The sequence below is a fragment of the Rattus norvegicus genome, chromosome 10, assembly GCF_021556685.1.
Source record: "Rattus norvegicus strain SHRSP/BbbUtx chromosome 10, alternate assembly SHRSP_T2T, whole genome shotgun sequence".
NCBI classification, from domain to species: domain Eukaryota; kingdom Metazoa; phylum Chordata; class Mammalia; order Rodentia; family Muridae; genus Rattus; species Rattus norvegicus.
Window position 1 is genome coordinate 41,387,867 of NC_141543.1, and position 22,836 is coordinate 41,410,702.

The 22,836-nt window shown below is 41.8% G+C and overlaps 2 long non-coding RNA genes across 3 annotated transcripts; one reads left to right on the forward strand and one right to left on the reverse strand.

Annotated features, from left to right (window-relative positions):
- The first annotated feature begins 1,036 nt into the window (after positions 1-1,036).
- LOC148002854 (uncharacterized) lies at positions 1,037-7,316 on the forward strand. The gene is made up of 3 exons (XR_015631574.1): positions 1,037-1,244; positions 2,330-2,414; positions 5,288-7,316. It is a non-coding gene; the product is annotated as an uncharacterized LOC148002854 (long non-coding RNA).
- On the reverse strand, positions 5,888-21,917 carry LOC102546326 (uncharacterized). 2 transcript variants are annotated; one of them, XR_015631572.1, is made up of 5 exons: positions 21,833-21,917; positions 19,487-19,608; positions 18,591-18,747; positions 8,698-8,839; positions 5,981-8,346 (listed from the first exon to the last, which is right to left on the reverse strand). It is a non-coding gene; the product is annotated as an uncharacterized LOC102546326 (long non-coding RNA). The 2 variants fall into 2 exon arrangements; XR_015631573.1 differs by lacking the exons at positions 18,591-18,747; positions 19,487-19,608; positions 21,833-21,917 and adding an exon at positions 14,977-15,178 and having other exon boundaries at positions 5,888-8,346.
- Positions 21,918-22,836: the final 919 nt, after the last annotated feature.

The following is a 22,836-nucleotide window of genomic DNA, read 5'->3' on the forward strand; positions in this document are numbered from 1 at the left end:
TGTATGTTTGTTCCTTGCCAGAGTATGATCTAATTCTTCTAATATTTGTAAACCTTTTTTTAGAAAATCACTGTTCAGATAAATTTACAGGAATCATAATAAAAGCTGGTTGATTTACTACCATTACAGACTGACCATCATACAGTGAAGAAACACAATTAGACAAAAGACAATTACAATGAGAAACATTGAACTCATCAGAGCCAACAAAAGTAACATTCCCAATTAATAAAAGACTAGGTGGGGAAACACCGAGTGTCACATTTACCTTAACTAATTTTATGCTTGAACAAAGTACCATGTAGCCATAACCTTAATTTATAGAGATCTTTATAGTTAATACAAATTGAATTTATCATTTCTTAGATTGGTACAGAGTTTATATTGATACAGATTTTAGGTTTTCATTGGTATGAATCTGTACATTGATATAAAGTTTGAGATTAATATTGTTATTCTTGGGGCTAGAGAGATGGCTCAGCTGGTTAAGAGCACTGACTGTTCTTGGAGAGGTCGTGAGTTCAAGTCCCAGCAACCACATGGTGGCTCACAACCATCTGTAATGAGATCTGGTGCCCTCTTCTAGCCTGCATGCATACAAGTTAGTAAGCTGTGTACATAATAAATCTTTTAAGGGGTTGGGGATTTAGCTCAGTGGTAGAGCGCTTGCCTAGCAAGCGCAAGGCCCTGGGTTCAGTCCTCAGCTCCGAAAAAAAGAAAAAAGAAAAAAAATCTTTAAATATTGTTACTCTTAGATAGGCATTGTGCCTATGCAACTCATTTAAGAACACGAAGCTTAGACCCAGTCCTTCTGATAGCTGCCTCACAAACTGTTTTAAGATGACTAAGCAACACAAGGGCCAGATAGCATACTCATGGTTATATTAGACTCTGATTTAATTATAATAAGTGTTTTCAGTTTTCTCAAATAGAAATGGCTAAGGATAGCTAAGGTTTCACAGTTCAGAGATACTTAAGTCTTCAAAACCATCAGAAACTCACAGAATATGACATTTAATGTTATTTCATTATTAAGGATGTTATGGCCATGAGACATGTCTGCTCCTGACAGCTTCCCCACTCTCCTTCAAAGAAGAATCAGACATCTTTACCTTGAGGCAACGCTGCTTATTGTGCTAAGGTAGCCACTGGACAGAAATTGCTTATATTATCTGCAGACAATATACTGTCCAAAAGGACAAACAGAGTTGGAATAGTCAACTACTAAGCTCTGCCAAGACCGGGTAAGCTGATCCTTCATATTTACTCCTTCATGGAAGGTCTGCCAGATGGTTTTGGGCCAGAAGGCTGAAGACAGATGCTCCGGCATTATGGAAAATTAGGGGCTGTCCAGGTAGTCACCTGTTTCTACAATTGCTTATGTTTTGGAAGCTATGTGTGGTGCTTCCTATATACTCAGGCAATATTTAATTTGTTCTTAGATTTCTGACAGGGTTGAAAACTAGTTAGAGCTTCATAATCAAACTCGAGTTGTTAGCAGTGAGAGAGGTTATAGAGAAGACAGTTTTAAGATGGTGTTATAGGCTAAAATCTAAACATAATCCAGGGATAATATTTTAACTCTCTAAGCTAGAAATGATGGTACTTTAATTGACAAATATGATGGACTGGATGTTAGTTGCAGATCATACTTCAATGTACATAATGTTTAACGTGTATGATATATGTTAATTTATATGGTTTATATTTGGGGGCACCTGCTGGATTGGATCAGAACAGGCAAGTATATTTATCTGGAGTCTATTTAATCTGTGACAGGTGGGTCCAAGTCTTAGGACTCTTGATTCCCTAAAGCTTATGTGACCTTTAATTTACGAAAGGATGTTACATTAGTATTTACCATTGTATTGAAATCCATACTTTAGAAATATAGTTAACAGGTGTCTGTTAGTCACCTCATGCCTTTGAGACCTAGAAAAAGCTACAGGTTTTGGTCAAAGGGCATAGAACAGTTTCCCCTCAATCCAGAAGGCTGGATATATAAATTAAACTGAAATGGTTTTTAGCTTGATGTGAAGTATCTTTAAGTTTATATTCAGAAGACAACCAAAAGGAAATATGAGAACCATGGATGGCGGAGTGAGAATAATTATAGGAAAGGCAGAAAGAAGATACAAGAGACAGATGTGGAAGGGCTGCTGGTGAATACCATGACAGCCAGGAGTGTATTTTTTTCATTGTCTTTTAAACTATGACAAGGTCCAGGAAGATAAACAATGACCGTTCAGTTTCCTTGTTTTCCTGGGGTGGGGGTGGGGTGGAGTTGGGAGAAAACTAAGAGAATGATGTGAGAATTCTTTTCATCCAGCATAGGTGGTGCAGATACTGCCCCAAGCCACCAGTTCAGTGTCATCAGTTCACGTACCACCAGGTGACAGTCACCTGCTCAGCAGGTAAGTGGAACTGAGCAAACCATAGGAAATTTCTTGTGCCAGTTCTGTAGTTCTGCATTTTTTTCTACCACTGAAATACTTTTAGCTTGTTTGCCAAAGGAGGCAGAAGAGAGCTATTTACCAGATTAAATAAACATCAACTCAAAGTCAATACTCCGTTTCTCAGTGAAGAGGGAATCTGACATTTACTGGGTCTATACAAGCTCAAATGAAGTTTACTTATTTAATGCCCAGGAGAGTTAATAACTGAGCTGGCAAAATGGCATAGCAGGCAAAGATATTTATCATGCAAACTCAGAGATCTGAGTCTTCTTACCTCCATATACTGTATCACGTGTGTCCATACAGACACATCACACATGTGCATGCCCACATACACACACACTATTGGGAGGGGGAGACCTGGAGCAATTTATTTTCCTCCATTTGATCTTAAAGCAAATTTTAAGGTTTTTTTTGTTTGTTTTAGATGTGAGTGTCTTGTCGCATGCACATATGTGCACCACATGTGTGCCTAGTACTCTTGGAAGTCATAAGGAGGCATAGGATCTCCTCGAACTGCATGGTTGCCGTCCATCACGTGGGTGAAACAGAACCCAGGTCCTCTGCAAGTCCAACAAATATGCTTAACTGTTAAATCGACTCTCCCGCCCCAAGGTTTTAATTTTCAGATATCTAGATTTTCATGAAACTCATCTAGGGAAGTGGGAGGTGTCACCCCAATTTGTCAGACTCGCAAGCAGGCATCTTGGAGTGGAAGGTACATAGTCTGTCTCACCAGAGTTCTTCCTGCTCCAAGCCTGCATCCAAGACAGAGAGGGAACCCGCATGCTATTGCTGTTGCTTTGTTTGTACAGTGGTGAAACTTGAACCAGAGGCCTTGCCAACCAAGCCCTCTCAGGGAATTTAGTCACACAAATAACTTGTTTTTTCTTCTAATTTTCTTTGGAATATGTCATTGTTCTTGAATTTAAGTCTAAGCCATGACCTAATGACTGGTCAATACGGACAGTATTGGGACCCTTATAAGTATAGAACTCACTGAAAATAGGACCCCAACTTTGCTCCGTAGCTCTCCCATCCCCTTTTGGCAGGCAGGTGCCTTCTTTAATGAAACTTTAGGAACAAAGACACAGAATTCTACTGACTGGTGTTTTGCATACTTCACAAGATGGACAGAAAATAAATGCCCTGCCCCTTGACAGGTACAGACTAATGTCCTCCACTGTGGTTAGTCTGACACCCAGACTCTCTTTGATAATGAATGGGAATCATGGGGCTGCAGCTTGGTGGAGATTTGCAGGCCTTCACATCAATCAATGCAAATGCAGAGGGTGCTCAACCTCTGACCCCCTAAAAAAGTATTTATTAGGGTTGAGGCTGTGAACAGAAGTGACAGAGCGCCAAGGGGTTACCAATCCAGGTAGAAAACACAGGTTTAAAAGCAATGGTTTAGACCCATGCCACATAAAACTCAAGAACAATGACATATTCTAAAGAAAACTAGAAGGGAAAAAAAAGAACCAAGTTATTCGTGTTACTGATTTCCTTGAGAGGGCTTGGTTGGCAAGGCCTTAGGCTCAAGTCTCACCACTGTAAAAAAACAAAAAAAAACAAGGCAACAGCGATAGCATGCAGGTTGTCTCTCTGACTTGGATGCAGGTTTGGAGCAGGAAGAACTCTCGTGAGACAAACTGTACACCCATTCAGTTGTATTCTGTCAGCAAGCTTGGAAAACTGATCTGGGAATCGTCATTTGATAACTCCCTCTGACATAACCTAGACCCCATAGAGGGAGTACTCTGGGGTGATAGTAACATCAAGTTCTCTGATGGCCTGGATAACCACTTCCTTTGCTGTGATGTCCTTACTGGTCATGATGTACCTGCTTTCCTGGTGAGCCTTGAAAACTCTTGGTACCTGATCTGACAAGTCTAGGGAAAGGAAAAGGCACACAAAGGCAGAAACAATGTTAACAGATGGCAACATAATTAATTAAAGTAACACATCTCACTACCCCTCAAAGGTGGCGACATTCCCCTTCCAGACAGAGCTGTGACATGCTACCTTTAAACCCACGTTCTCCCTGAGACATAACCACATGATTAATAGACAAATACAAAAACAGACACATGAGAACATACAAAACACATACAAAAATGAGCACACACATTGTCATGATAGCATCAAAAAATTTCCATCTACAGTTAATCTTTATTATAAGGAAAAGCTCATTTTGGCTTACCTAAAATGTGCCACCTAATTTATTTACTTGATATAACTTGGTAATAAATGTACAGTATATTATTCTTCATTTTATCAAAGGTTCAACCACACCAAAATGGTTTTCAGAATACAACATGAACTGGTCCCCAATGTTTGGAGTTCAAGGTTCATTCTGAATCTTGGTGAATGATAACCATTCATGTCCCACCACCAATCATGCATACAATGTCACTACTATGTTTGAAAGAGAGAGGCCGATGAGAAGGCAGGAAGGCTCTGATGCTCAACAGGAATAGTAAATCCGATGGTGTGACTGCAGCCAGCAGCATGACAGCTTTCTACTGACAGGCAGGGCAGATGGGTTGTGCTTGGTCTGCTCAGTCCCATAATGCTTTCATCTTGAGACAGGCCAATCCCAATATCCAGAAAGGAGCAGATTTAAAAAATAAATTACTAGCAAGGTGAAGGCTCTGAGTTATTACAGATCATGAGACAAGCCATTTTCACTTACCCTTTCAAGTAATGTAAAAATGGGGGAAATGTGGGACACTGTTAGGGGCCACTATGGTGAAGCCCAATGCACCACCTCTTAAACATATGGTGGGTTTCTCTAGAAACCCATCTTTTTAATGAGCAATTTTTCCCAGTATAAAAACACAGTAGAGAAGATGTGCTCCTGTGTCTGACTGAGGAAGGAAGGAGAATGAATCTAAGATGAAGCACACGGGGAAATATCCACGCGAGTTCACTGCGCCAAGAGCTCAGCGCCAACCCACGCAGCTGCTTCCTCATCGTGATGCAGAACCGAGGAAAAAGGAGAGGGGAAAGAAACCCACATTGCCCTACTTATGCGCTTCTAGGTAGTAGAACAAACCACTGTGGAGCCCAAGTGTGAAGACGCCCTGTCACAGACTTCATCTCTCAGTGACAGAGCACGAGTGGGCACTGTGCATGAACTCACTGGGGGTTCTGAAGGACAGGGAGTGCAAACGCAGCGACTCCCTTCTAATTCTCTGCTGAAAGTTATACGTGTTTAAATTCTCCATAAAAATAGGAGTGTTGCTGGTGACTACAGACTCCTTTCTACTTACAGAAAATTGGTTCTGTGGCCACTTGTGTTTGTGCAGCATCTTTCAACATGACTGGGTAGGGCTGTGGGTCTAGAGTCTCCTGCTCATGCCTCTCAAGCTGGGGTTACCAGGGTGCACCAGCGTGCCTCACTTGTGGATAGTGCTTAAAACACGGCTTGACAGCATATGAAATTATTTATTGATTGAAAGATCAAGAAAGCATACAATAAATCAGATGTACAACAAAAGAATAATCAGATTATTCTTTGGTTCTATTTTGACTATAGTTTTAATTCCATAAACACTTTCGAACAAGATAATTCTACTAAAATTGGGATATAAATTGGGCATTACAAATAAGACAGTTCTAGTTTAAATTCTCCTGACATAGGAAAGCCCCAGACAGAAAAAAATCAAAGTTCTGTTTAAGCATGCACAGTTGAGCATATAAAGACCTGAAATATTAATGTTTTGTGCGTGATAGACTATTTATGTTACTGGTATCTTATTTTTCAATTACACGAATGTCTTTGCCAAATATATGAGATATGACATAGGGTAAAAAGCAAAGATGTGTGACCATGTCAGCAATGATAGGATATGAGCATCAGTACCTTTCAGGTGCACCCGTGAAAAGAGTTTATCACAGCTTTTTCCAGCCTCTCATGTAATAAACATGGAACCCATCCTGATTCTCCCAATGCTTCACCCATACCTCGATACCCACAGACACATGACTACTTCTGGACTAAAATTTTGCATGTTTTATGCAAACTGTAACTAAAAAAAAAGCCCCTCTTGAGCATATCTTTGTCTCACTGTTACTGAAGCAATGAAGCAAGTCAGATTTAAGGTCTGTTGACTAATCTTGTCTTCCTCTGAGTTTACTGGGTTTTCTTGACTTACTTGGCATCTCAATTTGAATTCTGTTTGTGACCTGCTCCTTTCTCTATGCACAACATATGTTCATCCCCTGTTACATAATAATTCATGCATACCCTTGCCAATCTGTGAGTCTCTAGTACCTTAGCTTCTGTAATACGGGTAACATTTGAGGTGGAAAAATACAAGTATATTCTTATTAGGAGATTTCACTAACTTACTAGGTTATTGCTTTGTTAAACATAATGACAAGGGTGGGCACCTGGCTCATGGTGTACTTACCATGCTCAAGGCCCTGGGTTTTCCCTCAGAACTTCATAAACCCATACTGATGCCTGTAACGCAGCACTGAGGAGATGGAGTCAGGAGGACCTAGGGGACTCACTGGACAGCCAATCCAGCCCACATCAGTGAACTCCAGATTTAGTGAGAGACTCTGGGCTGGTTTGCATATGCTGGGCCCAGGGAGTGGCACTATTAGAAGATGTGTCCCTGTTGGAGTAGGTGTGGCCTTGGAGTAGGAGTGTCATTGTGATTGTGAGCTTTAAGACCCTGATCCTAACTGCCTGGAAGTCAGTATTCTGCCTGTAGTCTTCAGATGAAGATGTAGAATTCTCAGCTCCTACTGCACCATGCCTGCCTGGATGCTGCCATGTTACTGCCTTGATGATGGACTGAACCTCTGCACCTGTAAGCCAACCCCAATTAAATGTTGTTCTTTATAAGAGCTGCCTTGGTCATGGTGTCCGTTCACAGCAGTAAAACCCTAACTAAGTTAGACTCTGTCTCAGAAAATAAGATAGTGATAGAGGAAGACAGCCAATGCTGACCTTTGGCCTCAAAATGCACATACATGTGCACACATAAACATGCACACACACAACAAAAAAGTGACCTTCTCAAAGCACACATATGTATCTTAAGTACTGAATGATATTGCTTTGCTCTGGATCTTTAAATCTGTGGGAATATTTAACCTACATTTTTTAATTATATATATGTGTATATATATATATATATATACTAAATAAAGGCAAATGTGTAATAAAAACAAATTATCAGACAGAAACTACAAAGTTCAAGGGCAGATTAGATGAAGAAAGCAAAGAGCAGTAATCTAGAAAGCTCTGGGTGGGGAGGGTTGTGAAGGGGAGGAGCCAATACTTGTATGGGAAGCTGTTCATCGAGTGTGGCCTTGACAGAGCTCACAAAAGCTGCTGGATGATCAGATCAGAAAAGGGCCCCAAGGCCTTCAGCAGCACAGGAGGGCAAGCTGGCCCAGTGTTGCAAACATCTAACATCCACCAGGCACACACGGCCCACCAAGCCATGCTGTGGTCTGGCATGCAGACATTTGGTTGTTTTACCATATTCCCAAGAGAACCATACACTGAGCTTGTGTTTAAAGTAAGAAAGTATTTCTGAGACTGAGAGTGTAGAAATCTCTTACAGGTTCTTACAATCTCTTACAATATCTGCATCAGTTATCTTCTTCATTGTTTTCATTAAATTAATGTGAGGATAAATGATATCCCAAATTTTACCTTCTAGTAGTTCACATCTAGGGGCTAAAATAGAATGCATTTCCAAGCTTAGCCCTGAGGCTCGGGCCATTGAACCGCTCCAATAACTTCTTGCCCACTTCCATCGGGCTGGAAGGAAAGTTCAGTATGTCGATAGGAAGTCTTGTTTGAGTGTTGAGTCCACTACAGAATGCTATTCTACCAAATGTATGGTCAGCCCTCTGAGGTGCCCTGCAGCAACAAAAGGTCTAATCAATTGAGGGACACTGATACAGACCCCCAGTCTCAAATCTTTCACATAAAACAATCTAGGTAGGAAGACAGATAAAAACTAGTCAGTGGCCATTTATTGACCGGGAACTAGTAACAGATATCATGTTTGTTGGCAAGGAAAGCTGGGAGGGGAATGAATGAGAATGGAATTTAATGACACCTGTGTATGCAAATGCCACAAAGAAACCCACTACTATGTGTATAACCTAAAATATATAGAAGAAAACGGGAAAAAATAAACAAAGGGAAGTCGGTAGAAACTAAGCAGGACAGCTTTCTCACTCCCTTTTCGAAGGAACACCTCTGTACCCTAACTTGATGACAATGTGGCTCTTCCTTGCTCCAGTCCCATCAGGTTCTCAGTGCCCCTTCAGTATCGCCATCTCTCCTTCTTCCTCGACTCTCTGCAGGTTCTTTTCTACTTGGCTCATTGCTGGGCAACGCAGACAAACTAGGATAAAATGTAAGTCACATGTTAATGCTGCAGTGCTTGAAAAAGACCTGCCGGTTTCAATTATTTAATACACACACACCACACACACATGCACACACACACACTGTCTTTCTCTCTGCTTTCTTAATCGATGCAGGAATGCACCTTAATCAAACTTCTCTTTTTAAAGCATTTCCTCCTTGGTTCATCTTATTTTAGTTTATAACTTATATTAAAAAAATCTAACAGTCTAAGGTCTCCAAAGCTCTCTTACAGCCTTCAGTTAGAAAACAGAGGTAAAGAGAAAGACAATCCTAGGGCAAACGTAATAAAACAATTTACCATTTGGCTTTAGACATTTTGAAAAATGTTTAAAATAGAAAAATTAGTAGTTTTTTGTTTGTTTTTTGTTTTACTTTTTTATTTATTTCCTTTTTTATTAGATATATTTCTTTACTTACATTTCAAATGTTATTTCCTTTCCCAGTTTCCTGTCCATAAGCGCCCATCCCCTCCCACTCCCCCATATGAGTATTCCCCCCTCCATCCCCCTTACTGCCGCCCCATATTTTCCTGCACTGGGGTCCAACTTTGGCAGGACCAAGAGCTTCCCCTCCCACTGGTGCCCCAACAAGGCTATTCTCTGCTACATAGGCAGTTGGAGCCCTGGGTCAGTCCATGTATAGTCTTTGGGTAGTGGTTTAGTCCCTGGAAGCTCTGATTGGTTGGCATTGTTGTTCTTATGGGATTGCAAGCTCCTTCAGCTCTTTCAATCTTTCCTCTAATTCCCCCCAAGGGGGTCCTGTTCTCAGTTCAGTGGTTTGTTGCTAGCATTGACCTCTGCATTAGACATGATCTGGATGTGTCTCTCAGGAGAAATCTATATCCGGTCCCTTTCAGCATGCATTTTTTAGCTACATCAATCTTATCTAGTTTTGGTGGCTGTATATATATGGGCCACATGTGGGGCAGGCTCTGAATGGCCATTCCTTGAGTCGCTGCTCTTAACTTTGCTTTCATATCCCCTCCTATGGATATTTTTTCCCCTTTTAAGAAGGAGTGGGAGCATCCGCATTTTGGTCGTCCTTCTTGAGCTTCCTGTGGTCTGTGGATTGCATCTTGGGTAATTCGAGCTTTTTGGCTAATATCCACTTATCAATGAGTGCATACCATGTGTGCTTTTCTGTGATTGAGTTACCTCACTCAGGATGATATTTTCTAGTTAATTCCATTTGCCTATGAGTTTAATGAAGTCATTGTTTTTGATAGCTGAGTAGTACTCCATTGTATAGATGTACCACATTTTTTGAACCGATTCCTCTGTTGAAGGGCATCTGGGTTCTTTCCAGCTTCTGGCTATTATAAATAAGGTTGCTATGAACATAGTGGAGCATATGTCTTTGTTATATGTTGGAGCATCTTTTGGGTATATGCCCAAGAGAGGTATAGCTGGGTCCTCAGGTAGTGCAATGTCCAATTTTCTGAGGAACCTCCAGACTGATTTCCAGAGTGGTTGTACCAATCTGCAATCCCACCAACAATGGAGGAGTGTTCCTCTTTCTCCACATTGTCGCCAGCATCTGCTGTCACCTGAGTTTTTTATCTTAGCCATTCTAACTGGTATGAGGTAAAATCTCAGGGTTGTTTTGATTTGCATTACCTTAGCTGAGAATTTTTTTTTAGCTCTGTACCCCATATTTTAATAGGGTTATTTGGCTCTCTGGAGTCTAACTTCTTGAGTTCTTTGTATATTTTGGACATTAGCCCTCTATCAGTGGGATTGGTAAAGATCTTTTCCCAATCTGTTGGTTGCCGTTTTGTCCTAATGACAATATCTTTTGCCTTACAGAAGCTTTGCACTTTTATGAGGTCCCATTTCTTGATTCTTGATCTTAGAACATAAGCCATTGGTGTTTTGTTCAGGAAATTTTTCCCAGTGCCCACGTGTACAAGACTCTTCCCTACTTTTTCTTCTATAAGTTTGAGTGTATCTGGTTTGATGTGGAGGCCCTCGATCCACTTGGACTTAAGCTTTGTACATGGTGATAAAAAGGATCGATTTGCATTCTTCTACATGCTGACCTCCAGTTGAACCAGCACCATTTGTGGAAAATGCTATCTTTCTTCCATTGGATGGTTTTAGCTCCATTGTCAAAGATCAAGTGACCATAGGTGTGTGGGTTCATTTCTGGGTCTTCAATTCTGTTCCACTGATCTATCTGCCTGTCTCTGTACCAATACAATACAGTTTTTATGACTATTGCTCTGTAATACTGCTTGAAGTCAGAGATGGTGATTCCCCCAGAAGTTCTTTTATTGTTGAGTATAGTTTTTGCTATCCTGAGTTTTTCATTATTCCAAATGAATTTTCAAATTGCTCTTTCCATCTCTATAAAGAATTGAGTTGGAATTTTGATGGGGATTGCATTGAATCTGTAGATTGTTTTTGGCAAAACGGCCATATTTACTATATTAATCCTGCCAATCCATGAGCACGGGAGATCTTTCCATCTTCTGAGATCTTCCTCAATTTCTTTCTTCGGAGACCTGAAGTTCTTGTCATACAGATCTTTCAATTGCTTGGTTAAAGTCACACCAAGATATTTTATATTATTTGGGACTATTGTGAAGTGTGTCATTTCCCTAATTTCTTTCTCAGACTGTTTATCCTTTGAGTAGAGGAAGGCTACTGATTTGTTTGAGTTAATTTTATACCCCGACACTTTGCTGAAGTTGTTTATCAGGTTAAGTGGTTCTCTGGTGGAACTTTTGGGGTCACTTACGTACACTATCATATCATCTACAAATAGTGATATTTTCATTTCTTCCCTTCCAATTTGTATCCCTTTGACCTCCTTTCATTGTCTAATTTCTCTGGCTAGAACTTTGAGTACTATATTGAATAAGTAGGGAGAGAGTGGGCAGCTTGTCTAGTCCCTGATTTTAGTGGGATTGCTTCAAGTTTCTCTCCATTTAGTTTGATGTTAGCTACTGGTTTGCTGTATATTTCTTTTACTATGTTTAGATATGGGCCTTGAATTCCTGATCTTTCCAGGACTTTTATCATGAAGGGGTGTTGAATTTTGTCAAATGTTTTCTCAGCATCTAATGAAATGATCATGTTGATTATTATCTTTGAGTTTGTTTATATAGTGGATTACATTGATGGATTTTCATATATTAAACCATCCTTGCATGCCTGGTATGAAGCTTACATGATGAATGGCCATTTTGATGTGTCCTTGGATCTGGTTTGCAAGAATTTTATTGAGTATTTTTGCGTCAATATTCATAAGGGAAATTGGTCTGAAGTTCTCTTTCTTGGGTCTTTGTGTGGGTTCAGTATAAGAGTAATTGTGGCTTCATAGAAGGAATTTGGTAGTGCTCCGTCTGTTTCTATTTTGTGGAATAGTTTGAACAGTATTGGTATGAGGTCTTCTATGAAGGTCCAATAGAATTTCTGCACTAAACTCATCTGGTCCTAGGCTCTTTTTTGGTTGGGAGACTTAATGACTGCTCTATTTCTTTTGGAGTTATGGGGTTGTTTAGATGGTTTATTTGTTCCTGATTTAACTTTGATACCTGGTATCTGTCTAAAAAATTATCCATTTCCTCCAGATTTTCCAGTTTTGTTAAATATAGGTTTTTGTAGTAGGATCTGATGATTTTTTTTTAATTTCTTCAGGTTCTGTTGTTATGTCTTTCTTTTCATTTCTGATTTTGTTAATTTGGATACACTCTCTGTGACCTCTGATTAGTCTGGCTAAGGGTTTATCTATCTTGTTGATTTTCTCAAAGAACCAGCTCCAGGCTTGTGTGGAGCCAAGAGCAGATATCCCAGCAAATAAAAACTACCACTTCGAAAATTTTCAGTAATCTACTCTAGTTTGCATATGGGGCGTACATGAAATTTTTTTATCTTTTATGCAACAGGCCAGCAGGAAGGAGTCAAACAGTCCTCTGAGGGGGAAGTGAGGATTAATGATAGGAAAGACAGAAGACACAGAAATTAGAGAGGGCCATCCAGTGACTACTGCAGCCCCAAGTCTATTTCTCGTAGGCTTTTTATACCGTACAGTGCCATGAGAAGCAAAGTCACAAGCAGAAGCAATGGCTCACATATATAGGATATCTGTTCCCATTTGGAGGCCTCCCTATTCCTTCCAACAAGATAAATAGACTCTTCAGCCCCTTGCCTTGGGCTTCAAGTGCATCTCCTCTTATTGTCCCACGCATCAGCAGGCCAGGAACTCTGCCAGCAGACCCTGACTTGCCTTGACCCTGCCTGGCAGGCCGATTTTCATAGAAGCAGACAAAATGGCTCCTGACACTTTTCATGTGATAAAGGTAAAAAGGTGGTCGTCAAGTTACCCATATACTAGATAAAATATTCATTTTTCCAAATTATCTTTTGAAGGTGTTGTGTTCCTGCAGAGACACGAACAAATGTCAATTCATCCCAGATAGGGCAACAACAACAGACCAAAGAAAATACCCAGCTCAAGTCGAGTTTAGCGAAATACTGAGTATACTTGAGTTGCTTAGAGAACTGTGAGTGACTTACCAGCTGCTGTGCTATCACAGAAAATATTTATCTCCCTAGCAACAGTTACTTGCATCTGGACCTTCCAGAACAGGCAGAACCTTATGAGCTTCTCCCACACCACTGTCTACACTGATGGACCCAGTCTTAAGCAGGACTCCTGCAAGTAATTACAGCTTATTAGAGGCCCCAGGGGGACACTGGCCAGGCTCTGACCAGAGGACGATGCTCCACAACAGAACATTGAGTGCTCTGGGTTAATATTAATGAGTTTACATTAATTTTTAAAATCTGTAATACTGAATATTGCACCAATGCTCCTAACGGCAGCAGCCATCTCATGTCACAATCACGCCGCTGTCCTTTTACAAATTACCCACTGTCTTCTCTCAATCACATACACCATTACTTCCCCACACCCAGAGGAGAAGGCAGACAGCTCACTGTCTTCTGCACATACATGTACATCGAATTCTCGGGGGAAACAGGAGACAGTGTAGACTGTTCTTTCTGAGCAATGAAAACTATGGGTGGTGTTAATGTTCCTAAGTGCAGTGCTCTGTGTCTGTGTCCTGTAGTCATTGTTCAGCTACAGAAACTGACAGTACAGGCAGGTGGCAACGTCTCCTGTAACTTGTTCAGTATCAGCTCACCATTAGTTTAGAAATTAAAATTAAAATTTCAGGGGTTGGGGATTTGGCTCAGTGGTAGAGGGCTTGCTTAGGAAGCGCAAGGTCCTGGGTTCGGTCCCCAGCCCCGAAAAAAAAATTAAAATTTCAAAATCCACAGGAAATATAAACAGTTCAACTAGATTATTAAAAAAAAACTCTCATTTGTCCAACGCTGACCACAGGTATGCGTGCCTTTTTCAAATAGGTGGTTACTTCCTTTCTTATCTCAAAGGTGTTTTCATTTCTTTTTAGAATACTGCAAAAAAAAATGTTTCTTGAATTTCTACAGATTAAGAAATGTTTTGTCTCCAAATAATCTTACATGGCCATTTTTAAAGTTTAGTTTTGGAAAAATAGTTAAATCATTTTTTTTCTCATTTATGTTCTAAAACCACATGCTTAAGGTAAGGTGAATAAGTGGCGTGTGGAAGAAAATGCCTCTTGAAGATAAATATACTAAAACCAATCTTCACTAAAGACTCGAGGAAATTAGAATAAGTCTGACTTGAAATTTTTAGTATCTAGACAAACATTTGGCATTTTCCTCAGTCGCAAGTTAAAGAAAGATCCAAAAGGAAGACAAAAATATCTTGAGCTGAATTTCTAATATGGACATACGGAGCTGCTTTCTAAAAAGAATGACTTCAGTGGGAGCATTTCCTTTCTCCTTAGTTACTTAGTTATATAGGTCTAGTCCTGTCCATTACCGAGTGACAGTGGGGCACTTGAGAGGCTCTAGCCCTACCCGTCACCAAGAGGACTGCATGGGTGGGGGACACACAGCCCTGTCCTTTCCCCTGCTGAGTACAGTAGAGCTGGGGGCTGTACTTCCAGTCCTGCTGTCTTGGTGAGGACTGCACAGCTGGCAGGCAGGCTCCAGCCCTACTTGTTGCCCTGGTAATGATAACAGTCCAGTGCCCAGTGACCATGTGAATACTCACTTTCTGCTGCGATAAACAATAAACAAACTCAACCTGTAAACTAGCTCCAGATGCAGGACTTCAACTCAACCACAAACGATGTCAAAAAGCCAGGCAGCCTGACTCCTCTAGCGACGGCCTGTGGTGAACAGGGTCTAGATGAAACCTCGGCAACAGAACTAAGACTTTTAGGCTTAAGGGCCTCACACAGGCAAACAGGCTCTTCAAAGAGAACACACCTTCAAGAGTTCAAGTGTTCTCTTCAAGAGAACACACCTTTAGTGTTTCTATGGCAGTAGAAACACTGAAGATAAACTGAACTACTAGAAATGAGAAAGTGAAAATCGTAAGAAGTCAAATACAAAAATTTCTGAGTAAAGTCCTACCAACCTGTAAGCGTGACAAAGTTGGAGAATAAGAGCGTCCCAATAAGGACAAAGATGAATGAATAAGGTTTGGGCTGTATTCATTTGGGACACCATGAAAAGATCAAATCATGTGTATAAAAGAAGGCAGTGAATTTCCTTTTAAAAGCATTTTTAATAACAGACAAAGAATGCATCATCTGTATCTTCTCCAGATACGGATGCATTTAGACCACTAAACAGACAAGAGCAAAGAATTTCCCCTCACTGTGTTTTCAACTCACCAAACGCTCACAAAGAGCATGTACCTATAGACACACATATAGATGTACAGCAGGAGAAAGAGTAACCATGGCATGTAGAAAGTCAGGCCCATCAGAGTAACCGCAGGGTTCTCAGCAGAAACTGGGAAAGCCCGCAGGGCACTGAATAATATGTTGCAAGTTTTTAAAAGACAATTGCCAGCCTATGTTACTCTACCCACCAAAGCTTTCACTGCTAACTGAAGGAGAAAGGAAAACCTCCCATGGGAAAAGCAGGCTTAATTAGTCCATGGCCACTACTTAAGGAATTCTTCAGACTAAGGAGAAAGACCAACACATCTGTTGTAATTAATATATGCAGAATATTAATAATCTTTTTCACACACACCATTGGGACCAGTAATGTTTAGGCAAGAGTGGAAGAGGAAACCACTAAACACTGTACAGTTGACAACCTGACAGGACACAGCATAAAGCTTTCAAGAACTCCAAATATCGAGGCTCTCAGTTTCTTGCCCCAAAGATATAGACCCACATCACGAACGGAAGGGCAGGACTGGTCTGTCTATTGTTTCCTAGAAACTTGCCTCATCAAAAAAGATAAGAACTATTTTAGGGTGAAAACATAGAAAAACGAATTCTGAACAAAGGGAACCAGAAGACCAGTAGCAGCTGCTATTTTCATATATGACAAAAGGGACTTGAAACCACAACTAGAAAAGAGAAATAAAGGTCACTCATGCTGGTTAAGGGAGCAATCCATCAAGAGGATGGAAGAAAATATGATTTTAATCTAAACCCGTCGAGCCTTGTGCACCTTTCGCAAAGGAAATACTACTTATGGGAAAAAGTTACAGGTTAACCCCAGTGAAATCAAAGTGGCAGATTTCAATACAACAGTGCCATCAGGTGACAAGTCATCCAGGTGTAAACTATGCAAACATCTGACTTAAATGACATCATGGGTCAACGGGGCCTAACGGGCACAGAACATTCCACACAGCACTGTGGAAAGCGCACTCCTCTCGGCAGTCCATGAGCTTTGTCTAAAACAGCATTTACTGAGGTACAGAACTCACAGTGAGAAATCAGACGTCATCTCAACAGACAGAGAAGCCTCTCGACAAAACCCTTCACGGAAAAGCCTTACTTTCTTCAGCTTGCGGGAGTGGGCATGCATTGCTGGTCTTTGCTTGTATATTATGGTTTCTGTTTTTAGGGGATTGGGATTGGTTGGTTTCTAAAGAAAGAGAAAGATAGGGCGTAGAATTGGGAGGCAGGAAGGTTGTGAAGATCTGGAAGAACATAGGGGAGGGGAAATTATTTTCAATAAAAAGATAATTTAAAAAATATCAGAATAGAAGCAACGAATCTCAACACAAGTCATAAAAAAAGAAAAAGAAAAACTGTAAATGACAAACTACAGCCCATATTATATTTGATGCAGAAGGCCAAGCATCTCCAGTAAAATCACCAACAAGGCAATGGCGCCTACTTTCTCTGACTTTATGCATACAGTACTGGAAGTCTTAACTAAAGCAAGAAGACAAGGAAGGCAAATCACAGGGGTACAAACAGCAAAGAAGGAAGTCTCCATCTGCAATGACACAAGTCTATACATTAAAGGCCCTAAAGAGTCCACTAGAAAACTATTAAAACCAATAAGCATTCTCAGTAAGGTGGTAGGATGCAAAATTAATACATAGAAACAATTTGACCTTCCTATACCTGTCACAAACTAACTAAAAAAGAAACTGAGAGAAACAATTCCATCTACAGGGCCAAAAACAACAAAACAAATAAACAAAAACACAAACACACACATAAGCAACATTTTTTTAACATAAACCTCTTTAATTTTCACTCAAACGATATGACAGTTATGGTTACCCGTGTACTGGTGGGCTCAGATGTGAGTGGTTTTGGAGCTGGAATATTTTGGGGTCTGGTAGCAACCTGTCAGTTCCCCAGTTTGCACTATTCCATTCTTGTTTTGCATGTAAAAGTTTTAATTGTTCTTTCACTTTTTCTAGTTTTCTGTTGTGTGTTAACAGTGTTTGTTTCAAGTCCACTGTTGCTTTTCCCAATAGAGCGTCTGCCTTTAAAGCGTGATGACTCCAAACTGGAAACTCCAAGGGTCTGTGGGGTCTCATTTACAATCAGGGACCTGTCCCACTTTGGATTAGAAGAACTACTGGATCTTTCTGTTTTCTTAATTTCTCCATCTACAATGACTTCAGTATATATTGCTGTTTCAAACCAGTTCTTTTTTTCTTTTTACTTTGGTATGAGAAACTGTTGCCTTTAACTGTAACCTTCCACTGTGGTTATCACTAGTGTCAGACCTTGGTAAAGCAGTGGCCTTGCCCCAAAATTCACCTTGACTTGTGTATCAGGAATTGTGCCAGACACTGAGGATACATAGATGAACAAGACACGATTTCTTCTGTCAAGGAGTTCCTAGTCTGGTGAAGAAACAACCCAGCCTGAAGCTGCGGCTCCCGGGGGTCCCGCGGCCGGGGCGATGCCTCCTCAGCCCTCTGCGCCCAACAGGGGTCAGCCCTGCAGCCCAGGGCGCCCTCAGCCACTATGATCCCGCAAGCCACGCGCCAACACCCAGCCCTCCCACCACCCATCCCGGCCTACACCTCCCTTCCTCGGGAGCGCGCATTGTCGCAAGCAACTTTTAATTAAACTTAACCAAAGATATAAAAGAAATCTTTAAGACACTAAAGAAATAAATTGAAGACACTGACGATGGAAAGATGCTCTTGAACTGGAAGGATCAGTATTATGACATTGGCTGTCCCACCAAAGGCAATCAATCTGTAGATTCAATGCAACTCCAATCAAACTGCAGTTCTTCACAGAAATACAAAAATCTTAAAATTCCTATGGAAGACAAGAGGCCATGAGGCCACAGCAATCCTGAGTGATGCTGGAGGCCTGCCTGGTTCCAAGTTGTTTTTTCACTAAAAACAGCTCCGCACTGCGATGCACCTCATACCTGGCAGTCATCCACCTTGCCCTCATGAGTCCTTCCGTGTATTCTTGGTCCGCGGTGTGTGAGATGCCAAAGCTCTTTCCCATGCACCGCATTTCTGCTTTCCCATCTGGATGCGTCACCGCCACGGAGCCATGAGAATCACTGAACAGGAATTCAGCTGAGGAAAAAAATGAGGCAAAGCGAAAGGTGACGCTGTGATCACCTTAAATGCAAGAACGGCCCTAAACTAGCTTCTGGGATCTCCGACCTTAAAGAGGGAACACATTACCTTAAGAATCTTAACTAGTTACCAAACAAGCAATAAATTATAGTAAGTATCCACATATTTTTAGGCCCAGCACAGAGTAAAATCATTTTTAAAAAATGCATATTCTCTAAAATGACACATGAAAAAAATTTCCTCCATATATCAAAGAAATTTATACATACATAAAAGTAATATGTATATTCATATATATATGAAACCCATGTTCATCTATATATGTAAAGAAAATAAAATAGTCATCATGGTCTCAATACAAACATCGTTTTGTTCTGATGAGTACGTTAATGTTGCACAGTGCAAAAACTAAAAAGCTAGTGTGTCACAAAGTCCCAGGAGGGCAGAGTACCTCAGGGTGAAGCAGCTGCCTAGCATGTGAAGGGCCCCCATGCCCGGTATGAGTTTGGTTCCCAGTATCCCAGAGAAAGCGAAATCCTCCAGCAACACTGCGTGAAATGGTGACACCTAAGAAATGGAAGAGTGGATCTTGGATGCTATGAGTAAATGGGTGGACATCAGTTTGCATCTGTTCAAACTCATTCCTGCTGAGTTCTTGGAAGGGAAAACAGGAGCATGGTTTTGTGTGGGTGTCACTGATCCTCTGGCTTCCTCAGTGGGAGAGACCCATGCTGACCTGTCCATCATTTAACACAATGGTTCAAGCTTGTTCCACCATCACAGCACAGAGCTCCCATCACACCGACATCGTCGTGTTGGCAAAGGCAGGCCGAGGGTGCATAAATTCCAGGACTTGTTCTGAAAGGTAAAACGGTAATGTATGTTGAAACAAGTCTTCAGAAAGAAATACTCCAGAAGGACAGACTGAAGGACTTTCTTACAAGGACAGACTGAAGGGCTTCCTCAGAAGGACAGACTCTAACTTAAACACTCGTTTGTGCATGGGAGCCCCCACTCGGCTCTGCCGCTTCTCTTCGGAGTAATGCTATCCAAGAAAGGTTAGCCGCCATCGCAGAGATGCTCGTATTAGGAGGCAAGCCAGCCAACTTTGTGTTTATACGAATGGCTCCTGCTTTCCAGGAATTCTGAGAAAGGCTTTTCAGATACAGAGTAAGTCCTTTCTTCCTGGGAACAATAGACATACTGTGCAACTTTAAAACTCTCTCACAACCATTCAAAGATTAACACATTAAAAAGAGAAGATACATCATTTAGGTTACAAAAAGGATACCTTCAACCTGATGCATAGTAGGCAGTATTGAAGCTTTTAAAGTGGAAACCACTCTAAAAATAAGGTGGGATATTGAACACATAGACTTTTACTAAAAACTGTAAGAGATGGATTTGTTTTCAAATGTTAGCCTTGGACAAGGACAGTGGCCATTGGAAATAGATGCAATGTCTGACCCAAGGAGGCCAAAGTGCCTGACCACCATACTCCTGGCCCAAGCTCTGCCTCCTTGTGTGGAGATTTCCTCTGAACAGAAACACTCCTTTTAGGAGGGAGTTGAGGTCTGTGAGGCCCAGCAGGCAAACAAGTTTCACATGTCTACGAAACCTAAGCTCAGCTTCATCGGGATCTTTCTCCAGGCTGTGGATGCTGTAAAGAACTGCTAGGGGAGGTGATTGGCAGCCATACCGAGGAAAGGAGTCTCTGCCATGTCCAGCTTCCTGCAAGTGGTGCAGAGGGCTCCAGGTTTGCAATTCTCAGTAGCCGTTACCCATGTTCTGGTGGGCTTTTCAGTGATGGGCTGCTTTTGAGCCACCCATGTTCCTGTAAGTAACCACTCACCAATATTTCTGTTAATAACTCCCAAAGAACACACACAGGTTCATCAAGTTAGATTTTGGTGCAAGTATTTCTATGGTGTCTACCTCAGGTTCCAACCTGGGGTGAGTAGACATAGGTCATCTCCTTAGGTAACATCTATCACACAATACTTTGTCAGCTCAGCCCCTGCTCTGTTTTCCTCCCAGTGCTTATGCAATGTGCCATCTCCCCCCTGTCCCACAAGGTAGAGGGAATGGGGGAGAGGGGCAAGGCCTTGCCAGAGCCGTGCTTGCCACACTCGGGCCAGCCAGAGTCCCTTCAGTCAGCCTCTGTATTAAAAACAAGAAAGTGCCGATCTTGCTGGTCTGGCTAACACATTTCCTCTCATGTGAAGAAGCCAGTTAGTTTCTTGAGGACTACTATAAAAAAATTACTTCAGACGGGGTGCTTAAAAACCTGCGGTCTCACAGTTGTATAGGCTGGAAGGCTTAAGTCGAGACATTCGCAATCCCATTGGGGACTTGGGGAAAATCTCATCCACACTATCTGGCCTGTGGCTGAGGAACACCTGTCTTTTCAGGGCCTTCTCTTATGGGCCTTGCCCTCTCACCTTCCTATGCTAAGGGCTTTAATATGCAGTAAGATGATACGATATCAGCACGTAGGAAAGTGAAACAGACAATTGATGAGTTCAAGGCCAACTGAGGACACATGGTGATACTGTGTCTACAAAGACTGAAGGGGGACAGGGCTTGGGGCAGATTCTGAACTGGTTTAATTTGAAGCTGTAAGCTAGCTTCCTATAACCATGACAAATACCTGAGAGAATCACAGTAAAGGGAGTGGAACTTCAGTTCATGTTTACTGACCTAATACTTTGGCTTGTAGTGAAGGAGTATGTGCAGGAAGCCTGTTCACATCATGGGAACTGGGATGACACAAACACACAGACAGACAGACAGACAGACAGACAGACAGACAGACAGACAAAGAGACAGAGGGAGAAACAAAGAGAAAGACTCAGACAGACAGGCAGACAAACAGGGACACCAACATGCCCTTTGAGTTAGTGACCCAAATTCCTTTGACCATACCCTCCTAAGACTTGACCACCTTTAGATGACGTCACAGGCTGGAGATTAAGCCCTACAACACACAGGCTTGTGAGGAACATTCAGGATCCAAACTGAAGGCCACCTGTCAATTAGGCTGCTGGGTTTCCAGATTTTTCTTAATTCTACCTGCACATACCTTCCCCACGTAAAGGTCGTAGTCGCAGTTCCAAGGTCTAGACAGGAGCTGTAGGTGGTGCCATTTAGCCCACGCTGTATTTCATCCTGCTCCCTTTTCCAGCAGCTCCAGCCTTGCCTCATCATAGACACTGTCATAATCACCATCCCCCCTCTCAAGCATCCTCCCACCACTACCCCTCTCCCTGTCAGTTCTCCTGAACTCTGTGGCCCTTTCCCAGGAGCTCTGATAGGCTGATGTCACCGCGTCTGATGAATCCATCTCTCCCTCCCTCATCAGTGCAGTATTCACCCACTCTGACTACTGGATCCACATGTGTGGCTACTGCCTGGTGGACTCCCTCACTGCCTTGCTTCTCAGTTCCTGATGTTATAAGCACTGAAGGTCAACCAACCACACATACAGAGTGAGACCCCATTAAAAAAAAAACGGCAACAAGCCACTGAGTTGGGGTGTGGGATGATGTCATACAGGTAAGGCAGGTACAAGATAGAAGGAGGCCTGTCATTGGACAAGAAGGAAGGATGGGCGGGAGAAAAGTTTGAGGGAAGAGGAGGAGACTGGAACGGGAGGAGACTAGAGACTGGGGGGAGAAGCCGGAGAAGCCACAGAGAGAACATGGAGGCTGACACTAAGATTCCACTCTGTGTATTTACAGTTTGTTATGAATGTTCTTAAGGGATGGATTGTACGGGGCTTTGTATGCTTAGGTGGGCAATTATCTTATCAGTTGGATCAGGGGTTATTGTCTTGAGTGTTCTTTCTTGTGGAGAACTGAGTCTGGGAGAGTGTGTGGCGGCAGAGTTGGGATGTGTGCTTCTGTGCACCAGAGATCTTGGGGCACTGTGGTGCCAGATCTAGTGGGGGTAAAAGACAGCCCTTTTTTATAATTTTCCAACATCATTGTGGGACCAGGGGAAAGGCTCTGTTGGCAAATCGCTTGTCTTGCAAGCATGAAGACCAGTGTTCAGCCCTCACAACATGTTCTTGTTTGTTTGTTGTTT